This window comes from Tupaia chinensis, unplaced genomic scaffold (genome assembly GCF_000334495.1).
Source record: "Tupaia chinensis unplaced genomic scaffold, TupChi_1.0 Scaffold000473_1, whole genome shotgun sequence".
In the NCBI taxonomy this organism is placed as follows: domain Eukaryota; kingdom Metazoa; phylum Chordata; class Mammalia; order Scandentia; family Tupaiidae; genus Tupaia; species Tupaia belangeri.
This window is the reverse complement of record NW_006159982.1, coordinates 3,721,244-3,732,118: the sequence shown is the minus strand read 5'-3', so window position 1 is coordinate 3,732,118 and position 10,875 is coordinate 3,721,244. Positions and strand designations below refer to the sequence as shown.

The following is a 10,875-nucleotide window of genomic DNA, read 5'->3' as shown; positions in this document are numbered from 1 at the left end:
CACCCTTTCACCTTCCCGAGGGAGTCGCTGAAGTTGCTCAGAGGTCACCCGACCCTCCTTTAAGTGTTTCAAACCACCCACCCCTTTCTATCCCTCAAGTCGGTCAGAGCTGCTGCAAGATTGACACCCCCACCGCCCCCCAAAATGTTTGGTGATGGGAGATCCTCTGAGACAGAAAGACACAGAGGGCAAAGCTCCCCTCCTCCCCTTCTCTTCCCTTCCGGCAACCTTTTCCTGGCTGCAGCCCCTCCCCCTTTCCGAATCTTAATGAGCAATTCTGGAAGAGTCCGGAAGGGCCTGGAGAAACCCCCGCATGCCTCAGTGCTGGGGGACCACGGTGTGTGGTGTGTGTTTATTTATTGTGCTTGCTTGGGTTATGTTGTGAATTGCCACATGGGTGTGCGTATGCTAGGGAAGCACGTTTGCTGTGTTTGTGTTATAGTACCAGAACCAGTGGCCGGGCCGTGCAATAAGACACAGACATACACAGAAATCAAATGGTTTTGTTAACATAAACCAGAGGGCAAGGTTGAAAATAACAGTCTCGTTCTCCTCTCTCAAAAAGAAAAAAGAAAAAAGAAATCTCCACGTGAGGGATAAGAGAAGCTGTTAGGTCCATCTATGACCTCCTGCTACTTTGCAAACACTCCTGCTTAATACTTTTAAGTCAAGAGCAAGAGACCTGCTGGTGTTGTGAAGTGCGGTTCAGGGCAGCTGAGTGACTTAGGCTAGTTTTGAAGAGAAACTCTCATTTGTTTCTCACGCTGCCCAAAGACCAAGTAGGGGAGTGTATTTGGAAAATGCCCAAGTTTAGAAGCAGCAGGCAAGAAAAAGAATCAGAAATGTCTTGGAGAGGAAGGCAGGAGAATAGGAGTGGGGAGGGATTTCGGTTTCTTCTTTTTTTTCCTTCTGTCCAGTAGATTTGATGTTATCAAAATGAGTTAACCAACCTGAGAAATAGTTCTATCATGGTGGGAAAGAGAGGGAAATTTGAACAGATTTCAAATCTGAGCTGAGGGATGGCTGACAGAAGACACATTGAAAACGCTGATGGTGATGCAGCGCTGTGGATGGGATTTCTTTTCCTCCAAATATGACAAGAATTAAGTCTATGATGAAATAGGCCTTGATGATCTTTTAAGCATACATTTGTCTGTTATGCACAACTTTGTTATTTTGACTAAAGTAACTCTAACTCTTTAAACTTGCATTACACAGAATTAAAAGTGTGTATATCGAGAATGGTATATAGCATTTAGATTGGGATGATAAATGCAGATCAAAGATTGTTCTTTTTCTTTAGTAAATCAAAATAACATCTAGGTCTTGGGGCATGGTATGTACTGAAACCCGCTGGTCTTTCTGTAATGGGAATTGCCTGGGGAGCCCAGAGAGTTTCTGATGGGTGGTGCTTTAACAAAATAGAGCAAATCAATTGATTAAGTTTCCATGTGTGTGCTGCTCAATTTATTCTGTACAGTATTTCCAGAAATTAAAAGGTTACCAAGAGAGTACCATGTTCCCATCTCCAACCGAGCACGACTTCTTATTGCAATAGTATTTCAATATTAAGTTCATCTTTCATTTGGAGTTCTGAATTTGAATCAGCATGCAAATGCCAGTGCCGGAAGATAAGGTCTAACTGGGCAGACAGCTGAAGGGCTTGTAGGAAAAATGTTGCTGAGAAGAATATCTGGGGTTGTTCTCAGTAACCTTGTTTACAGGGACATTTCAGCTGCAGCTAGAATTTTAGCAAGAGCCTGCCAGAGGTAATGGGCTTATGTTTGAAATTGATCCTCGGTGTCTCTTTTTTTCTCCTTTGCAGACATGCTATGCACCTTAGCTGAACACTCAAGGCAAAACTTTTCTGATGTCCCATGACATTTTCTAATACAGACAAATCCCTGGATTAGTGTGTCACAGGAAAGGGAGTTATTTATGAGGTCCTCCTTTTGTTTACAGTCGTGTCAATACAAGTAGCTTCAGTCTTTGTTTTTGTTTTAAAGATGTTTCGTGTGCTTGACTCTGTTAACTACAAAACAAATCATATCCAAGGAAGTTAAAATATGCCTTACGGATTGACCTGTGAAATTGGTTTCAATGAGACATTAAGGAGCTCATTATGCTAGTGAAAGGAACGTTTGAGATGATACAGACGTTTTGTATTTGTTTCACCATTGCTGGAAAACTATGGGACTAGAACAATTTTGAGGGAAATGCCAAAAGCCACATTAATGAAGAAAAAACGTTGTTGAGATACTTTTGAATAATAGATAGGATATGTAATGGTCAACCACAAGATAAAATTTTTACACAGTATTTTTTATGGCTTTAAATTGGCTGCATTGTAAACTAAGCTTACTACTCTATTAAGTCATTATACTTTTCAATTATTTAACGTTTCTGGCCAAGCTATCTTCTGTGGTCTTTTTCTGTACACATCAGGAATGATATGTACAGTAGTAATTGCTTGTTGTTAGTGTGAGGACTTTGCTGTGGAACAAGATTTAATATTAACTTCTTGGGACAGATATTATGAAGAATGCAGAAAAATAAAGAATTATGGAAATGTCCTATGAAATGAGGCTAGCTAGCTACAGCCTTGAAATGTATCTAATACAATTTGAGCTATTCTCACTAAGAAACCTTGACAGTATCTGCCTTCTAGGTACTGTGTGTTTGGAAATACTATATCTCCATTTAAATGCAGATCTCCCGTTTTCTCTAGGGAGCAGTTGGTGCATCTTTCAATTGAACGACTGGTAAGAGAAAACCAACTGAAAATGTCTCCATGAACAATAGAGTTTGTCATTTTGGAAGTAATGACTACTGACTTTCATAATATTATGATTTTTAAAATTCATTTAAAATATGTTTATAGAGTCAAAATAATGTACCAGAGCCTCTTGTGCAAACAAAGAAGTTTTTCCCTTGTCATTTCGGAGTCAGTTTTGTAAAGCTGTGAACCAATACAGCTTTGCATTTCAGTTTTGAAGTTCGCATTGCCATCCCTTTAGAGTAAGCAGGCCTTAGAAATCAGAGCAAGGAATTATGAATGAGTTCTGCTTGATGTTACCCTTTTACGCTAGCGGATGTGCATGGGGTTCTATAGGAAAATTTAAGGCTTTTGCTCTGTGACAATCTTCTTCAGATTATTTGAACTTCATTTATAATAGAACTTTATCCTGGGATCGGGGACGGTGATAGCCAATAAAGACAACAAGAGCCTGCGTAGTGTTTTTAAAGACATGATTGTAAAAAGTACTACAACCCACGGGGCCAGCAGGTGGCATAGTGGTTAAGGTGCTGGACTCTCATGTGGTTGACCGCAGTTTGAGTCCAGGACCCAGCAACTTGAAACTCAGGCCGGGTACATGTACGTGTGTACCCAAAATCCTAGGAGGAGAATGGAGGAGAAGGGATTATGGCATGGCCATTCTCCCCTGTGGGAGGAGGATTTCTTGCTTTCTATCTCTCTGTCTCTCTGTCTCTCCAGTGACTGAACACACCCTATAGCAAAAGCCTTTAAAAAGAAAGTACTACAATCTTTGAAACAGACTGTTGATATAGCCTGATTGTTCTGTCCTCTTAGATTCAAGGATTATTTTTGTGATTTGTAAAATAAAAACTGGTACATATTCCTGGGGTAATATCACAATTGTGTGTCTTTATTACATAGTTAGGAGAATTTTCTTTTTCTTGGAGATTGGATACCATTCATTTTCTCAACCCTGGTTATTTCCAATTGTGAAAGGCCCCTACCTTCTGGACTTACCTCCTCACTGCATTGGTATAAATCCTCCCTCCCATTCTCTCTCAGACCTATACACCATATATGGATATTTGATACAATAGTCTTATTATTCATGGTAATATCTATAGTTGTGAAGAACAGTTACTTATCATTTTAAATCAGGCTTCTGTTTACATTTCTTTTTAAGAATAATTTTCTAGGGTACATGTGTGTTTACCAGAAAGAGACAGAGAGAAAGCATCCCCCATGGGGGATGGCCATGCCATAATCCCTTCTCCACATCTCCTGGTTCAGATTTTAGACAGGCAAGCACACATAGCTGGAATATTTTTCAAGCTGCCAGGTCGGGGATCGAACTGCATAGTCGGCCACGTGGGATGCAGCTGCCTTAACCACCACATCTCACTGGTTGGCCCTTGTATTTACATTTCTATGATGAAAGATGTTTTATTCATTTAAACAAGATAATCATAGTTACCACAGAAAAGAGTTGAATGTGTTTGGTATCTGTGTAATAAAATGCTGGACACTGGAGAGTCAAAGATGTTTCATTTACTTCTGGACACTTACAGCTGTTTCAGATGGCGACTCTGTTCAAATCAATAACCAGGATCCAGAACAGGATTCTAAAGAGGGTGCTAATTAATGAATTTGTATACTTTACTTCATTTATTCAAACAAATGATTTTTTTTTTCTGACTAGAAAATATGCACATCTGGCCATAACTTTTTACTGTTTTAAAAATTCCAGTACAGGATGCCAACATTATGGGAGGCACAGTGAAATTTTGTGTTTCTATTCTCATAGATACTTCTGTGGTAGGGTAAACAGTATTTTCATGTGTCTATGTTACCAGAGTGACCCATTTAAATTTTGTCTCATTGTAAGATATATTAGATTAATAAGGCTGATTTTATGATCAATATAATTTATAGTCACAAATACCTATTTTTATTAGCACAATTACAGATCCTGGAGCAAATTTCCATATATGTTAAATACTAACAAGAATAACTAACGTTTGTGTGGTGGGTGGGTTATAGTTTATAACCATACATCATCCTAAGCTGTTCTTTAGACTATTTGTTTCACTGTCTTACTTAATAAGGCAATTAATTTTTACAATGTAAATATCATATAAAAATAGACTCTTTTATCAAAAACCTCTTTTCCTTCCTGTCTTCTTCCTTTTCTCCCTTCCTTCCTTTTTTCTTCTTCCTCTCATAATGAGGGAAAAAAAAAAACTTAATGGCATTTTTTTTCTGGTAGAAAATAATTGCTTATCATACACTTCTATTCAAAAAGGAGCTGTCACAAGCAATCCCACAAGATTTTTGGAATATATCTTCTGCTCACCAGTGTTCTTGAGGAAAATGTAAGGTTGCAAAAATCATTTCATGCCCTGTATGTTTTCAAACATAAATCAAGAAAATTGTTAGCGAGTTATAGCTTTTCTTAGAGACTGTAGCTATAGTGCTATAGTAAACACAGGCTATATATTTCTCCAAGTTATTATGTGTGGAGAGAAATCCAAAGTTGGCTATTTAGATGAACAGTTTAATTCAGTTATTAGAAATGCATTTTCTATTTAGTATGAACATTTATTTTCCTAAGGTTGCAGAATTGGGACATAATACCCGATGATCCTTTGGCCCAATCACCTTCAAAGCTAGAAATTTCCTCTTTGTAGCTAATGTGTGTATAACTGCACATTGATCTTCAGTTAAAGGTCAGTCAAAATGGTGCTTAGCAGGGTTTGTAATATGATCTAGTTACCCACTTCATCAGAGCACAATCGTGAACTTTTGTTTCTTCATTTCTAAAATGAAGGGGTTCCACTTGATGGTCTCCAACTTTGTCCTTGTGATTCTGAGTTAAGCGATTGACTAATAATGAACTAACCAATCGTACTCCTATTTATTTCTATCTGATAACCTAATTTTTTACTTAAGAATTAGCCTTCTACCAGGACTAAAAAATACAAGTATACAGAGTAATAAATGAACTTAGGTTTAGTGGTTCTAAATGAGAGCCTCATAAAACTTAGACAGTAAGGCTTGTGTTACAACTTTTCCATTGTAGATCAATTATTAGATATTCAAAGCACATTTTTTTCCATAGAAAACCATCTTAAATACTGATTGCTTTCAATCAGGTTAGACCATAAAAGTCTATTGTTATTTATTGGAATGAAATGTCCTATTAGTGATGAACAAAATATAAAGAACTATTATATTATGGTAGAAGAGATAAGCAGATGTAAAGGCAGTAAAACTGATAGTTTATCATTTATTTATATTCTGGAAGGTTGATACTTAAGAGAATCAACACATACCTAGAAGTTTTAAAGTTGCCCAGGCTTGGGGACACAGGTGGAAGTATAATGAACTGTGGTGCTGGAGGTCATGTGGCTGCCCCTGGATCTGGATTCCAGTTCAACCTGACAACAAGCCTGGAGCATGTATGCCCAAATTCTCACAGCTGAAGGACTGGGAGAAGGGAATCACAGCGTGATCAGACCCCACCCCATGCGTGCACATATGCCCTCTCTCATGAATAAGACAAACTTAAAAAAAATATTTAAAAGACTGCTGAAAACTATTGCAGAGTATCTGAAAGGGATTTTAAGTAATTTTTAGGATTTTTAGAGAGTGGTGGCAAAGTGTATGTTTTATTTTTTTCCTTTGGAATAGAGAAACATTATAGTCAACTGATTTTTGACAAGGGTACCAGTCAATCTAGTGGGAAAAGGAAAACCTCTTCAGCAAATGGTGCTGGAAAAACTGGATTTCCACCTGCAGAAAGATAAATCTAAACCCCTACCTCTCACCTTTGACAAAAATCAAGTCAAGGTGGATCAAGGATCCAAATCTAAGACCTCAAACTATAAAACTGCTCCTGGAAAACACTGGGGAAACTCTGGGAGACACTGGTGTAGAGAAAGACTTCTTAAATAAGACCCCCAAAGCACAGTCAATAATCCCCAAAATAGATGAGTAGGACTACATCAGACTAAGGAGTTTCTGCATGGCAAAAGACACAGTAATCAATGTAAATCGACAACCCTCAGAATACACAAGGAACTAAAGAAGTTGTTTGGAAAAAAGATGATCAACCCTATTAAACGATGGGAGAAGGAGTTGAAAAAAACACTCTCTAAAGATAACATACAAATAGCCAAAAGGCATATGAAAAAATGCTCGACATTCCTAATCCTAAGGGAAATGTAGGTCAAAACAACAATGAGGTACTACCTAACCCCAGTCAGAATGTCTAAGATTAAAAAAATAATAATAATGATAAGTGTTGGTGGGGGTGTGGTGAAAGGGGAACTCTTTTACACTGCTGGTGGGAATGTAAATTGGTCCTGCCACTGTGGAGAACAATTTGGAGATTCCTCAAAATTCTACAAATAGAACTACCATGTGACCCAGCAATCTCACTCCTCGGTATCTACCCAAAGGACAGAAGAATTCTTCATTGGAAAAGTGCTTGCACATGGATGTTTATTGCAGCACTATTCACGATTGCTAAGACATGGAATCAACCCAAGTGCCCCCATATGGATGAATGGATTGAAAAACTGTGGCACATATACTCTATGGAATACTATTCAGCCATAAAAAGCAACAAAACCCTGGCTTTTGACAGAAAGTAGAAGAATATGGAAGATTTACTGCTGAGTGAAGCAAGCTAGGCTATGAAGGAGAGAAATTGTATGTCCGCACTTAATATATACCTAATGTCAGCACTCTATGACTGAAACTGATCGACTAAAAGATATACAAACACAAGAGATAGCTGTGAATGCCAGATGTGTGTGTGGGGCCTAGGGAAGGACATCGGGAGGAGGAATGCAGAGGCAGAGCATTGACGGGATGGGGAGGTGTGGTGTTATCTCTTGAAGATATTTTGATCAACTGGACTGGAGAGAAATGTTCACATATTGAAATGTTCACTTCATAAGCTAAACAATGTGATTGAATGTATATAAACAATAAATATAAAAAAAGAAAACAGAGAAACAGCATTACTTCTAAGTTTACCACCTGTGGTAAGATTTGTTTTTTGACAATCACATTTATTAAAATGCAGGGGTGAGTAAAAATGGAGATAGAAAACATTCTCAAAAGTAATTGGCCAAGATGTGTGAAAAGAAAAAAAAATAGAAATTATTTGGAGAAAGAACAGGGTGGGGTCCAGGCACACACGTGCGTATGAGAGTGAGTGTGAAATACAGCCTGTTCTGCATTTAGCTGGTCTGTGGGATGTGAGGCCAAAGAAAAAAGATGAAAACTAATGTGTGTTCATTCCCACTGAAGAGAAAGTATAGTGCATTATGTGGAAGTTTTAGAGTAAGTGGCAGAGCTATCAATTCAGAATTTCTGCTGGGCCACTTAATGCCTAAATATATTTTGAGAATTTATTTAACTCTTGGGACCTTTCTCATCTGTAAAGTGTGACGACTAAAAGCATCTGCTACTCAAGATGGTTATGAGAGCTGAGTCAGACTCTTGGGTTTAAAAGAATTTAAGAACTATAAAGTTACTTAGTTTTAGGTGGTGAGAAAGTCATGGGGGTCAACCTGTTCACTGAACTGCTCAGGACTGGCCATCCTGGGGGGAGTTTGTGCAGCTCCAGAGCAGTTGGGTTGGCACATTTCTGGCCTGCGTGGAACTAGCACTGTGGTAGGTACTTTATATATTACTCTATTTAGGGACGAAGCAGGAAATAGTATGCAGCTGGGCAGTTGAATGTGGCTGCTGTTAGCAAGCATAATTCTAACGTATGCAATGCCAATGCTCAAGGAGCATATTTACTTTTGCTTACAGATGGCTGCAGCTTGTCTAAATAAACAAGGGAATGACCCTGGAAACAAAACGATATATTCAGTAATTGTTTTCTTTGTCTCAAACATTGCTTGTCATTTGCACTCTTGCCATAACATTGGTAGGAATCTAAATTTCCTCAAATTTTATTAAGGCTGAAGGAATCATTGTTTGGCAGCAAATACTTAGGAATAATTATATAAATTTCATTAAAGACAAGACTTCTAGGGTATAGCATTAGAACTCATGAATGTAATATATTAGTTGAGCTGCAAGTTCTACATACTATACAGGTGTCTTTTAGGGATAGATCCCTCTTTTTAACTTTATTTGTATTATTTGTTTTAATTTGACTAGAGAAAGACAGAGCGAGAAAGAGAAAGTGAGGAAGTAAGTTGCTAGATCCGAGCCTCAAACCATGGTCAGCCATATGGGAGTCCAGCATCTTTAACCACCACGCCACCTGCTGGATATGAAGGTATATCTATATAGACATAGATATATATCCCTTCCTTCCTTTTCCCTTCCTTCCTTCCTTCTGTGAGAGAGAGACACACACAAGGAAAGAGCGAGAGTGAGAGAATGGCACTCCTAAAGGGTATTCATGCTACAATCAAAGGCCAGCCCCAACCAGCCAGGATCACAGGCATGTGCCCCTGTACAGGTGTACACAGAGAGACCTCAGGATGAGAAGCGGGGACATTCCCAAATGGTTTCAGCTTTGCGGAGTGTTGTGTTACCCCTGTGTCACTGTGGCTGACACATCTCTTAAAGATATTTTTATGTATGATTCACTGATAAATGTCTAACCAGTTCTTCTATCAGAAATGCACTGCATGTCAGAGCATAAAGTGAAGCAGCATATCAACCATTATTCAAGAAATTTGGGTTGCCTATTGGTTTTGGTTATATATATATTTAAAAATGTGCTTTGTAACTGGAGATCACTGTGTGCTGCGTTCTGATTCAAAAGATAATGATCAACTGAACTTAACACTTTGTGATCTGTTAAACTTGAAACTGGAGTGGAACTAGCCATCAAGAGATGTCTTAGAATCAAGTTTGAATTTAAAAGTAAATATTTAATCACTCTCATCACTATTCATTAGGGCCTCCAGGTACAGAATACATGCTAAACAAATGAAGAAATCAGTCTTCAGGGGCTTTAATTATGAGCCAGTGTTAAAAACCTTAGCATTTATATAATTATTTGGAAGTAATTGAGGACATAGATAGCATGAACACTGGGAGGTCACAAATAAACCAACAAGCTACAAACCATTGTGTATTTAAGGGTTCTAGCTTCGTGTACGGTTACTTATAGGTAGTAAAACGGACCTGCTTTGTTTCTCTTTGGTTTAGGAAAACTTACTAAGCGTGTATTGAGTTGCTGGGAAATTCACAATACATGTTTGCATGGAAAAATATGTCATGACTTTGTTGACCACCCGATAGAATAGTTAACATCATGCTAGTCTGTTAGTGAGCACAAAGTAATGTTAAGATGTATTTCTTCTCTTTAAGGGATTTATACTACCTTTAGGGAAGTATAATATATACATGTAAAGCTAAGATTACAGTGCAGGCCAGCCACAGTGGCTCAGCACTAGTGCCATGCTCTGTCATACCGGAACCTCGTGGAAGGTCTTGGTTTCCTGTCCCCAGGACTCCGTATATGTGCTGGGCCTGCATGTGTGTGCCTTTGTTCTTGGATGACTGAGACTAGAGGTAGAGGGTAAGGTGCAGACCGTATTAGGGTACCTGTCTTACCCTTCCCCAAGTAAATACACCAATTCACTTAAAAAGATGGTACAATATAGGGAATTATGCAGGATATGAATGGTTCATATGCATTAGTATGTACACATTAAAATGAACTTGACAGAGGAGCCTGGATGGTAGCATAAAGGTAAATTGTGAAAATAGGAGGCCTACCCACATGGGAAAGATCTCGGTTTTCAGTTCCTCTGTAGGCTTGTGTGTGCCCATGATCTGGGCTGGTTGAAGTTGAGGGCTGAATGGCAATATTAAGAGTCTATTAGGGGGAACCAGCAGTTAGTGTAATGGCTATGTCACTAGACTCCCACGTAGTCGACTGTGTTTCGTGTCCCAGACCCAGTGGCTTAGAACTCACGGTGGGCGCTTGTGCATGCTTGCCCAAGATCCTGAGAGGAGAATGGAGGAGAAGGGATTGCGGAGTGACCATCTCCCCTGGGGGGTGATTTCTCGCTTTCTGTCTCTATGTCTCTCTCTGTCTGTCTGGCGAGTGCACGCGCCCTATAGCGAAAACC

At 38.8% G+C, this 10,875-nt stretch overlaps 1 protein-coding gene across 2 annotated transcripts in view; it reads left to right on the top strand.

Annotated features, from left to right (window-relative positions):
* Positions 1–10,875, top strand: part of ESRRG (estrogen related receptor gamma) — a 736,743-nt gene that overhangs the window by 60,631 nt on the left and 665,237 nt on the right. The gene's annotated exons all lie outside the window — the stretch shown is intronic.